Genomic DNA, 12,143 nt, shown 5'->3' with positions numbered 1-12,143 from the left:
GGAAATGAGCCTCTTGATTACTCTATGCTAAACTTTCCTGCAGACATGTGCTGACAGTGTCTCTAGCAACTTACTTTTTCTCTGGGTAGCTTCAAATGTGGCAGTTTTGTCGCCTTAAATCCAATTGAATATTCTAAATATCATTTGTGAACAGCGTTCACTTCTCCATTAATTAATTTATGGACCTCAAAAGAAGCAATTTGCCTTAGTAGCTATAGAGCAGGTTCTGATAGGAATTGACGCAATCTTTTTCATCCATTTACCATAGAAAATCAAAGAAAGAAACCAAACATTACATTGCATTTACTCCCTGTGCCTTGAGTAACACATGTGAATCCATGACAATAATAAATTATTTGAAGAATCTCCTGTGCAAGGAAAAGAACAGAATGGGACGCTTTAATTATAGCGCACTGGATCAGAAACAATGAAATTAATTCTGTGTCACATTGATGTACTGCATTCTAATGTAATAAAATAATCATCAAATAAAAACGGTTTTGTGCCTCCTTTGCTATCAAGAGTGAAACACATATCGTAGACAGATTTTATGGGTCACTACTCAACAACATTAAAGCATTTTACATGGTTGAGAGTGTGGAGTGGAGCAGATGTTGTCGGCAGAAGGCAGCGCAGTGCCTCAGCCCCCGCCGGTAGGCAGCAAACGGGTCCCAGAGAACTCAGACGCATGCGGTGTTCAGAGGCAGATGCTCGGTAAAGAAATCTTTCGCTAAAACATTGTTGAACCAAACTATTATTACCAGTGTGACACAAAGCGAAATATATTGTAGATTCGCTTGAATTACACGCATAGCTTCAGCACCGAGAGGAAAGGGGCGATAAAAATTTTGTCGTTGTCTGCTTCCGGTCGCCAGACGTCATATTAGCTAGTCTCACGTTTTACCTCAAGACTACGGCCTTAGTCAAGAATAATGTACTAAGACTGAACTCAAGACTTCCTCTGGGAGGTGCCGCAGTCTACAATGTTGCAGATCGAACTTACTGCCGGACACAGTATCCTGAGAGGAGCACGACTGTGTTGTCCACCTTATGTGGACGGCTCGGCGGTCAATGTTTTGCTCTAAGGCTGTATCTACAACACATATTGCATCCTGAACACCTAGAAGAATTAAAATAACAAAAGTAGTTTATGAGAGCAACGTTAACTATGGCGTTCGAAGTATTCATAGTGTTGTGTTCGTGTGTGCAAACGCCTTCCAATGCCCACTCAAGGAGGACAAGGATACAAAGTCTAGCTTCAGTATTATAAAATCGCTACAGTCTGCGGATAAACTCAGACTTGGGTTGATAATTAATTTGAATATTTAGCAATACTATACCCAATGGTGTTAAACTCGTTATTAACCAATGATTCCCACAGCTACAGGGACACTACTTGTGATACTTAGGCAGTGCTACCAGACGAAAAGATCAACCTGACACAAACTGTGGGAAGTTTGTTTTACAAACTTCGTACCAGGATAATGAGCTTTTACGTATTTGGGATGTCTGTGAACGTTGCTGCTTGAGACGATTTAAGACGAAAGTAAATTCCTTTAGCAACGACAATGTTTGAAGAAACCGTCTTAACGGGACTAAATCGTGATTTGTAAATCGTTTACCGGCCGTACTCTACCGCATTTCGCTGATTGGAAGGCAAATAGATTACGGAAAAATGTCACAGAAGGAAAAGGGAGAACGAAATGTCTCCCACTGGAAGGTCATGTTGTCTTATTTAAATGATTACAAAATCAGGTAAAACGACCAGTCAGATTGTCAGTATAAGAACATTACTGTTGTCAGTATGATGTAGCACTGCTCAGGGCCTGTAACGATAAAGGGCCCGTTTAGGTCAGTCATATTGTATAAAGAAGTGGAAGAGAGAGCACCGCTAAATTCCACAATCCGTATGCATTGTAGACACACAGAAATTACTGTTACAGTGTACTAATGGAGCCCAATTAATGAGAGAACTGCGTATTTTCCGGTGAGAGAGAGCACTGGCAAATAATCTTCGCTAAATTAGGTTACTTAATCTGGTGTCACTCTGAGCCAGAATTTATGGCCGGCGGCTGAGTGTAAGGTCAGTGGGCCGGATCCGAGTTTTGCAAGTGCGAAATACTTTCCTACATTATAGAAGCGAATATTAAACTGGAACTAATATTCCAAAAATTTTGAACTTGTATAGCTTAGAATGAAAATCTTTTTCTTTATTGCAAAGGAAAACAATTGATTTTCTAAAACATTCTCTGCCATACACAACTTGAAACAGGTCACGTCGACCAAATCATATGGAAAAATTGCCAGCGGCGTATATCGGCAGGCAGTAAGATCTCTTGGCTTTTGGTTTGGCAGTACTCGACAGCCATTTCTAGGCGCAAGTAATAGAAGAAAGGCAGAGCGTTATTGTTATCAAGTAAGGTCTTCATCGATTACTTTAGTTTTAATGTAATCTATGAGTAATTACTCATAGATATTAACATGAAAAGAATTCTGTAGACAGAGAAAGAACCTCTTCTTGGGAAAGTACTTGTATAGTGACCAAAAGGCACGAACTGATATTCAAGTACAGTGTTCCAGCAGCGGCATGAAAAAAATGATAGTAATAATGACGGTAATAATCCAATTATCCGGTAACTTCACACTTCCCAGTGGATCTTCACGAACTAAGAAAATATCTGAATTTGTGAACATTTCAAAATGGCTTCACATCGAGCCTATGATGCCTACAAGGGTCTTTACATCCTGCTGACATGAGAATAGCATAATCTCCGCGTCAGAAGCTTGTTTCTACTTAAACATTTAATAGACTCGCGTTTTATCCACCGTGACTACTTTTGTAAGCTCAGCACATCATCCGTTGCAGCTCACTCCTGGGGCTGGGAAATATGGGCACAATGGCCTGGTGGAACTATCACAGGAGCAATGCGTGGGTTCAGACATTTACTTTTAAGAAGCACAAACAGATTTACTTTGCGTCTGGTAACCTCAAAAGAAAGACGTTATAATCCAGAATTCGCAATACAAATCACGTTCCATCATTACCAACTGGGCAGAGCCAGGTTACGTTGGGAAATGACATAGCGGAAGTCATCGTAAACAGAAATACAGTCGCCAGTAAACTTACTTACATTAGAAAATTTTATTTTATTTTATGAACCGATAGCCATTTAAAGGATGGGGCTCTTATTTTACTTGTAATTGATTGAACTAGAGACGTTGAAAAATTTGGTGCTGGACTGTGATTCGAATTCGTTTCTCCTCTTTCGAGGATCTGAATCTCTCGGGACATTATAGTTCAACCATTTCGTCCCTTTTCGCAAGACTGCAACCTTCTCTAGGTCTCCTCCAAAGGTAAGTATGTGGGTCCGAATCCTGATCCAATACAAAAATATTCATAGTTTCAGTTCAAGCCCTATAACGTGCACACCGTCCCGCTAGTGAAAACCAACGTGCGCTTTTAATGTCTATTCATGTGTTGCCAACAATCGCAATAGGTGTCATTATTTCTTGTCAAACACGCACACACCTTACCGTTGGTGAGTAAGCAACTGATATTTAAGCTATATTTGTGGATGCACGGTAGGCGTGTAGTTAGATTGTCGCTTAGGTACAAAAGTTTGTATCCTTAGTTTAGATTCAAACACCTAGCAGCTGGTAAGAAAAACCGATACGTAAATTTGATTTTACTTAATTAACAATACGATTACGTGTTGGGTTCGTATCTCCGTCATATAACTTCACATCATGCACTTAATCTTTAAATGCATGCGCACTTTGTTACTTGAGCATGGAGGTATATCAGACATCTTTCGTGGTTAGTTAACAGGGACGAAATTGTCTTGTTAGGAGTCCCGGTTTATTAAAAAAATTGTCGTCTTTTATTTTCAAGTTTAGATTTCATTACTGGTATTGGCAAAATTCATGACTCTTCATGGATAGCCATCAATATGATATGATTAGATTACATTAGATCAATTCTTGTTTCATAGATCATGAATACGATATTTCGTAATGACGTGTAACGTGTAATTTTAATGAAAGATTTCTTTACATACCATGATTCAATTTATTTTCAACAATTTCATACTCTCTCTCATTCTTTTTGATTTCTCTCTCTCTCTCTCTCTCTCTCTCTCTCTCTCTCTCTCTCTCTCTCTCTCTCTCTCTCTCTCATACACACACACATTCTTTTTTTCTTTATTTGTTTGTTTTGCTCGACTATCGGCGAGGCATGAAAACGTCTCTGAATGAGCTTCTTAGTTTTTAGTACACTTACGAAATAAATATAAAAATAACTGTGAGAGTTACTGATATATGATGCTTAGTTTTCAGTCAGTTCCGAGTATTATTAGTAACCACGCTCCAGTCCCTAAACCTAGTTACAGAAATGCGAATCAGACGCATTACGTATTCCAGGCCGTAGCAACCGCGACTTGGAGACACCAGCTATGGTCACTTCCCAGACCGCTGTACGATCACATCGGTTCGTCTTCTTTCTGCTGGTACTGTAACTGAGATTTGACAACAAGGCAACGTATGTTTGGCAACTCTGTGATCGACCAGTTGCTTCCTGGTGTGGACGGAATTTATCCTCAATGTTCACTTGATTTTACCTGTCATTTCCATTGAATAATCTGATTTATTATCGCTTTACGTGTAACAAAAGATTGTAAATTTACGGTTTTCAGCCCAGGAAAGTCGTTGCACGTGGAAATCGCAACTAATCTCGTCCTTTAAATAGCGGTTTACGAGTGCTAGACATTATCGATCTCGTAAGAGTAAGCTAAGACACGTACTTCTACGCCAGCTCTATGGTAATGCGCTGACCTGAGAAATAGCATCTGTTATGGTTCGCACTTCCAGTCTCACTGACTGTAACGTTTTTATCCCTTCTGTGAAAGAGCTACTAACAGTCAGATAAAACATCGATAAGGAAATCGCAAAAAAATACTTTCGGCTCATAGTTCAATGGTGAAAACTTACAATGCTGCACAACGGGTAACTCCTCTTCCCGCCGCTGACAAGCAAATTTTGGGTTTCTAGGAATACAAAACTTTACTTATGAAATGCGACATTTGTACTGCACGACGTTTTCAACAAAGAGATGGCGCAATACAGTAACTCAAGTGGAAAGAAACACTTCCTTTTCAAATTTGTGCATCCTACACTGTTGGCTGTTCTGTGTAGGTGGCAGGTACGTGATTTTATTTCGGTCGAATTTATGCACTGGGTAGTCGAGGCAGCTAGTTCATTGTGATTCGGTCAACCAAGTAAATGAATTTACTGAACCTGCTGCAAATTACTACAGGAAGCCTGTGTGTCAATTCTCATCCAGTGTGGTGCAACGGCGTTACGATAGGAAAATGAGCCACATACTTATAATATGCTTGAATATCTATGGACTGGGTTCGATTCCAACTTTTGTCAATGATTTTAGATAAGAAGAGACAGATTCCATTCTCTTCTGGCTACACCAAGTGAAGAAGATATAATGACATTGTGGTCTGAAATTGACATGAAAAATGATATTCCTTTTCTACAAAGTAGACGTTAGGATGAATCACAATAAAGACTGGAGCGGCGACACGTAGAAACCTTTCTTATACTTGTTATTTATTTCTAGTGACGAAACAAACTCTATGTAGGCTCACAGGACATTTAGTCCATATTTTATCTGAGCTTCTGTATGTCGATAAAATCGGTTCTGAACTGGGAATGCAACTTAGACCGTACTTAACGCTGAATTTGATCCCTTCGTGAGAATACAGCACGGCTACTAATTGTTGTTTGTTCAGAACTGCAGATTCCTCAACGTCTCCACATACTGCGCGTGAATGGGTTCGAATCCTGGCCCGGCACTATAGATTTCATTATGTATTATCAAGCTCTAGCATGAGAACACCTATCTGCTGGTGGATAATTATTTTAATGTTTAATGTATTTTCATTCGTTGTCAACACTAACGATATGTGACGTTTTTGACACCCAGTGAGACACAGAACTATTTGCGAGATCACTGTAAGTTCAAGATGTTAGTCCGAGCTGGACAAAAATTCGGAAGCTGACGTATCTTTGTGTGTAGTCAAAAGCGATATGATGTGTGGAGCTGTATTCCCAGTGAGCACCGAACTCTTCGTCATATTTCTAGTTCCAACACGCTCACATGTCGCTGCTGGTGCAACAAACCCATATTTAACGTTCGTTTTCTCTAGAATATAACAGCGATAGATGCCGGGTTGGAGTCTTGGGAAGGAAAAAAATGTATGTTTCGTCTCGTCATTTCAGTTAAAACATCCAGCTACTGCCGAGAAAATCCGAAATGTCACAGTTGATTGTGCGTCGATATCTATCCGATTAAGTTCCGAGTTCGAATCCCTGCCCAATACAAAGCCTTACCTCACGGCAATTCACGTAAGTTACTTGTTAAGAACCAAGATTCAACATCTCGCGTCGTTCGTTACAGGGACAATAAATTCGCGTCCGGCAAAAATACTTGCGATATGTAATTTTAAGATGGAATTTGCAAACTGGCTTTGTCTAAAATCGAGGTATATCACTCTCTGTATGCCTAATCAGGAGTGGCAGTTAGTATCCGTCAGGCACGAAATCATTGCTTAGTCTGCATGACCTGAGTTTGCATCCATATGCAGAACGAGACGGTTCGTCGTGTCATTTGAAGTTCATAAATATTCTCAATTAGCTGCTCGTGAATACCTTTAATTTTTAATCTTATTTTGTGTTAAATAATAAGTACGGTATGTTACTTTGAAGAGTAAATCATGAATACGACGAATTTACTACGTGCATTACCTATCTGACGTAATAATGATAGTGGTAAAATGTCAGGTATGTCATTTATTGTAATAAATGTGGGCTACAAGCCTTAAGGGCAGTCTTATCTGTGATAAGGTGTTCCGTGATATTTGTAGTATCGTGGTATTACTTTACATCTTGAGTTATTGCGATACAGAACAGTTTTTTCTCGTGGTGACTTGTTGGAACCACTTTCAATAGTCAAACGACTGTACCAAGGAGCGATAAGGAGACCTGCTAGACAGTTGCGCTATGTGGGTTGCATGTGAAGGCGAATTTCAATTCAGGTCGTTCGGATACTATTGGGCATGAATGAACATCACGTGTATCGATTTCCATCGCGCTGGGGTAAGTCCTCCGGGATACGTTTATTCTCCTTAGTGTGTAAATATATTTGGAGCATGTCATTCAAAAACGTTTGAAACGACATAGACGGGAGCGGGTTGTTGTTAGGAGAGCAGAATGTATTAGACTCGCGGATCATGTGGTGTTATTGGCAGAGAGCGAAAGAAGTATGACTGAAATGTTAAAAGAATTGAACAAGAGGCGTGAGTAAATTGGAATGAGAAATAATAAGAAAATCGCAAAATGTCCGGTGATAGGTGCAAGAAAAGCAAGAACAACTATAATGTTAGGCAGGAAGATACACAACAATTTAGTGTTTTTAGATAACTGCGACGTGCTATTATGGACGACATTGGAAGTAATATGGAGGTGAAAATACGTATAGTAATTGCCAACGAGACGTTTCATAACAGGAGGCTTTTATGTGGGTGCGTTGATAGGGGATAAAATAGGCAGGCACAGTGAGAAATGAGGTGGTGTTGAGTGGGAGAACAGAGAGAAATTTTAAAGGTAGCAGGATGTGCAAACACAATTGGCATGGACACTGAATGAGAAGAGATTGTTTATTGATGGTATGGAGGAAACGGTGAATGCAAGAAGAAGAAGAAGAAGAAGAAGAAGAAGAAGAAGAAGAAGAAGACGATGAACATACCAGGTGATGGACAGCGTAAGAACAGAAAATAGTTGTGAGAAAACAAGAGGGTAACAAATGATGGGACTGCATGGAGAGCTACATGTGAAGACCTGCCCTAGGGCAGAACACTCATGGTGGTGGTGTTGATGAAGAGGAGACTTATGTAGGACATTTTGCAAAACGCCCATTTTCTTGTAATCCAAATTTAAACAAAACATAGGCAGCTTATAATTTGTAGTCTATAAATGACCGTGAATTGCGTGACAGATGGAACTTGCCAGTATACCAGTTATTAGGACTTATTCCCACTCCACTGACGTATGGAGCGTGCGAACTGTGGCTGCTTAAAAGAGTCTGTGCGTGCTGTGCTTAGTCTCTTCTGGTCTTCACGCTTCCTACAGTTACAATACGTAGGCGGTTTAAGTATATTCCATTCCTACTTTCATCATGTAACGTCAGTTCTAGAAACTTTCTAATTAGGTCTCCTCGCGATACTTTGCTCTTCCACGGGATAGTCTGTGTCTACCATGAACTGCCCGTTAGTCAGTAAGTGGAATAATTGGTTTTCCGACACATGTCACCATGTTACTGTCGCCCTGTCTCCACGTCAGAGAGACGGAAATTCTGTGTGCCACATTTGAAGATGAGTCTGTAAAGGTTACAAAACTAGTTAATGGAATTACAAATAGTTCAAAAAGTGAGTTTTTGCAGTTTTCCGTATTTACATTCAATGCACTAGTCACAGGCTCTAGGCGATCCTTAGGGGATATGCTTCATCGGTTGGGAGCGTGATGTGTCCCTCCGAGATTAATTTCACCTGGGCTTTAAGCGACTCACCGGTCAGCATTTACAGAGCTGCCAACTACATCTCACACCGGGAATATTACCAGGATTAGTTTGCATCGCAGCCTACGGAAGAGAACGCAAATCGAACGAGCATTCGCAGTCATTCCCTCCATTGACCACCATTCGCCTATATTCAACAGTTAAGGATTCCTCCGGAAATATTCCAAGTAGACTTTCTCTGGATATTTTACGTTTGTTTCCAAGCGCCTGCCTGTTCAATTTGATCAGAAACTGTGTGACATTTTCCAACGGGTCAAAAAACCTGTGACCATTCGTGCCGCCCTTCTCTGTATACATTCAGTATCGCCGGGCAGTTGTATCTGATTAGGATCCAAGAATCTCGAGCAATATTGGGGGATGGGTCGCAAGCTGATTTGTAAGCAATTTCTTTTGTACACCGATTGTATCTTCCTAGAATTCTACCAACGAATTGCAGCCAGCCACCGTATTTCCCTAAGACTGCGACTATGTGACGGTTCCATTTCAAATCTCTAGAAATTTTTACACCCAGGTATTCATGTGGGTTGAGCGATTGCGAATTTGACTCGCTGCACTATACTCGTAGGATAAGGTTATATCGTTTTGTGAACCGAACAATTTTACATTTCGGGAACATTTAAACTAAGTTGTCATGCTTTGCACTACACTGAAATCTTATGAGGGCGTGGCTTCTTTCAAACAGAACTTTATTACAGGCAACAGCATCATTTGCGGAAACACTGAAGATCCAAATAGACCGCGTAACCACCGCCCCTTCTCCTCTCCAAATTGCTGTCTCAAAACGGTAAGTCCCATATGTAAACCACCTTCAGAAGTTCGTTCACTTTCCGTATCAGTTAATGTGTTAAAAACTTGACCTGAAGAAACATAACCCTTTGCAGTTGAAGACGCTCTGTTGTAAGAGAAGCTAGTTTTTCGAAAACGTCTCAATATTTATGTACTGAACTAGGTGTTGTACAATTCTATAATTTTCAGGTACATTTGGCGACGTATGTGGATACTGTCTGACAAATGTGTTGCGAATAAAGTGAGTAGTAAAGAAGTAATGAAGTGAAACATCAAGCCTGATGCTGACACTTTACTGCACGAACAGCGAAAATGTAGAAGTGATAAAAGTCTTTTTCCTTTCATCATTCTGTCAGGGATGTCAGAGGGGAAAAAAAGTTTCGCCAAGTTTCGAAATTATGTGTGAAGTTTGTTGGAAGTCGCCACGTGCTGCCTTTCACAAATGCTCGGTGAATATAGTCTCGATAATTTGCGCTCCATGAAATTATGCTGCCTTAGACGAGTACGCAGTTTGTAACTTTTAACGCCCGACTTATTGCGTAAACCTATGCCTTTAAATGAAGGACGGGAGGAGGATTGCATTTAATGTGCTATCGATGTCGAGGTCATTAGAGACGGAGCAGGAGTTGGCAATGCGTCAGGGAAGGGTAAAAGAAGTCCGCCGTTCCCTTTCAAAGGAAGCATCCCAGCATTTGCTTGGAGCGATTCAGGAAAGTTACGGAAAACGTATCAGGATGGCCGGATGCGGATTTAAACGTCATCCTCCCGAATGCGAGTCTAGTGTACTAGTTGACAGCTCGTCGTGTAGAAGCTAGCGTTGCTGGTGATGGGATTCCGGGTTCGATTCACGGCTGGGTTGCGTTCTCCGCCCGGGAAGTAGGTGTCTGTGATGCCATCATTTCATCATCATTCGTGAAGGTGGCGAAACTGGACTGTGTAAAGGTTGGGGCTTTGTACAGGCGCTGATAACCGTGCAGTTAAGCGCCCCAAAAACCAAACATCATCATCATCATCATCATCATCATCATCATCATCATCATCATCATCATCATCATCATCATACCATGTACTAACCACTGCGGCAGCTCGTTCGGTATACATTTAAATGAGCAGATTAAGTCAGCATTTTTAGTATTTACATTGACTTCGTTCTTCATAAATGAAAGCAGGAACTACGACAAGACAAAAGAATTGGGATAACGAATGAGAAATACCTGATTGTGCTTCTGTTTGTAGATGACATGATTCACGTTCACGAAATGACCTCCAAAGATCTATATACCACCTGAACGAAATATGCAATGAATACAACTTTAAAATTTCTAGTAATAAAACGAAAATAAGTGCACTCCGAGGAAAATACTCAGTCATTTTAAAACTAGTTTTGGATAATCCTGCTTTAGAACTGGTCTCTTAATCTTTCACTTAGGCTACGCTGTAAGATCTGATTTTTACTCTGATACTTAAAATAAATTACACAAATTCTAAGCTGTCTGTGACACTATTATCTGAATATTGGGCAATAAAGTACAAAAAGATTGTTCCGAAATTCTATAACGTGGTCCCGGTTCCTGTATTATGCTATGAAAGCGAAAACATGGTTAAAAAAAAGCAAAAAAAATCACACGGCAGAGATGAGGTTCCTAAGAAATTCGAAGAGCTGCACAACAAGAAATGATTAGGAATGAAGATACTAGAGAAAAATTAAGTATTTTCAACAGAAACTAAAAAATTCAAAAATATCGTGAAGACTGGTGAGAATGCTACGTCCCAGACTTCCCCAAAATATTATGAACTACAAACGGAATGGAAGACGTGATATTGAAAGGCCTCGGACGTGGGAGCAATTTCGTTTGAGAGACTATCCCGCACGGCGACTACTGAAGTACTTATACATTATAGAATTCTTAAGTTATACAAGCAAAATAAGTAAGTTTTAATGTAGTTTACGTTCACGGATGCAAAAAAAAAATTTTTCTTGCTTTTTAAAGTGGGCTATGTTCTTTCTCAGAGTTCAAACTGTCTCCATGCCAAATTTGAACAATATCTGTTAAGCGGTTTGGACTCGAAAACGAAACAGACTGTGTTACAAAGCAGAAAAGCAACTGAGAGAAAGAAGCGGCGTCGGTTTCTGCAGGAGGCGGACATCATTTTGTAGGACAATGTTCGGGCACGCTCGGTTCAAGTCGTGACTGATTTGATCGGTATATGGGGATGGGGAGCGCCGCATCACGCACCACACTCATCTACATCTACATTTATACTCCGCAAGTCACCCAACGGTGTGTGGCGGAGGGCACTTTACGTGCAACTGTCATTACCTCCCTTTCCTGTTCCAGTCGCGTATGTTTCGCGGGAGGAAAGACTGTCTGAAAGCCCCTGTGCTCTCTCTAATCTCTCTAATTTTACATTCGTAATCTCCTCGGGAGGTATAAGTAGGGGGAAGCAATATATTCGATACCTCATCCAGAAACGCACCCTCTCGAAATCTGGCGAGCAAGCTACACCGCGATGAAGAGCGGCTCTCTTGCAGAGTCTGGCACTTGAGTTTGTCAAACATCTCCGTAACGCTATTACGGTTACCAAATAACCCTGTGACGAAACGCGCCGCTCTTCTTTGAATCTTCTCTATCTCCTCCGCAAACCCGATCTGGTACGGATCCCACACCGATGAGCAATACTCAAGTATAGGTCCAACGAGTGTTTTGTAAGCCAC

The sequence above is a fragment of the Schistocerca gregaria genome, unplaced genomic scaffold (genome assembly GCF_023897955.1).
Source record: "Schistocerca gregaria isolate iqSchGreg1 unplaced genomic scaffold, iqSchGreg1.2 ptg000526l, whole genome shotgun sequence".
NCBI classification, from domain to species: Eukaryota; Metazoa; Arthropoda; class Insecta; order Orthoptera; family Acrididae; genus Schistocerca; species Schistocerca gregaria.
The sequence above is the reverse complement of the archived record's forward strand: the minus strand, read 5'-3'. Positions refer to the sequence as shown.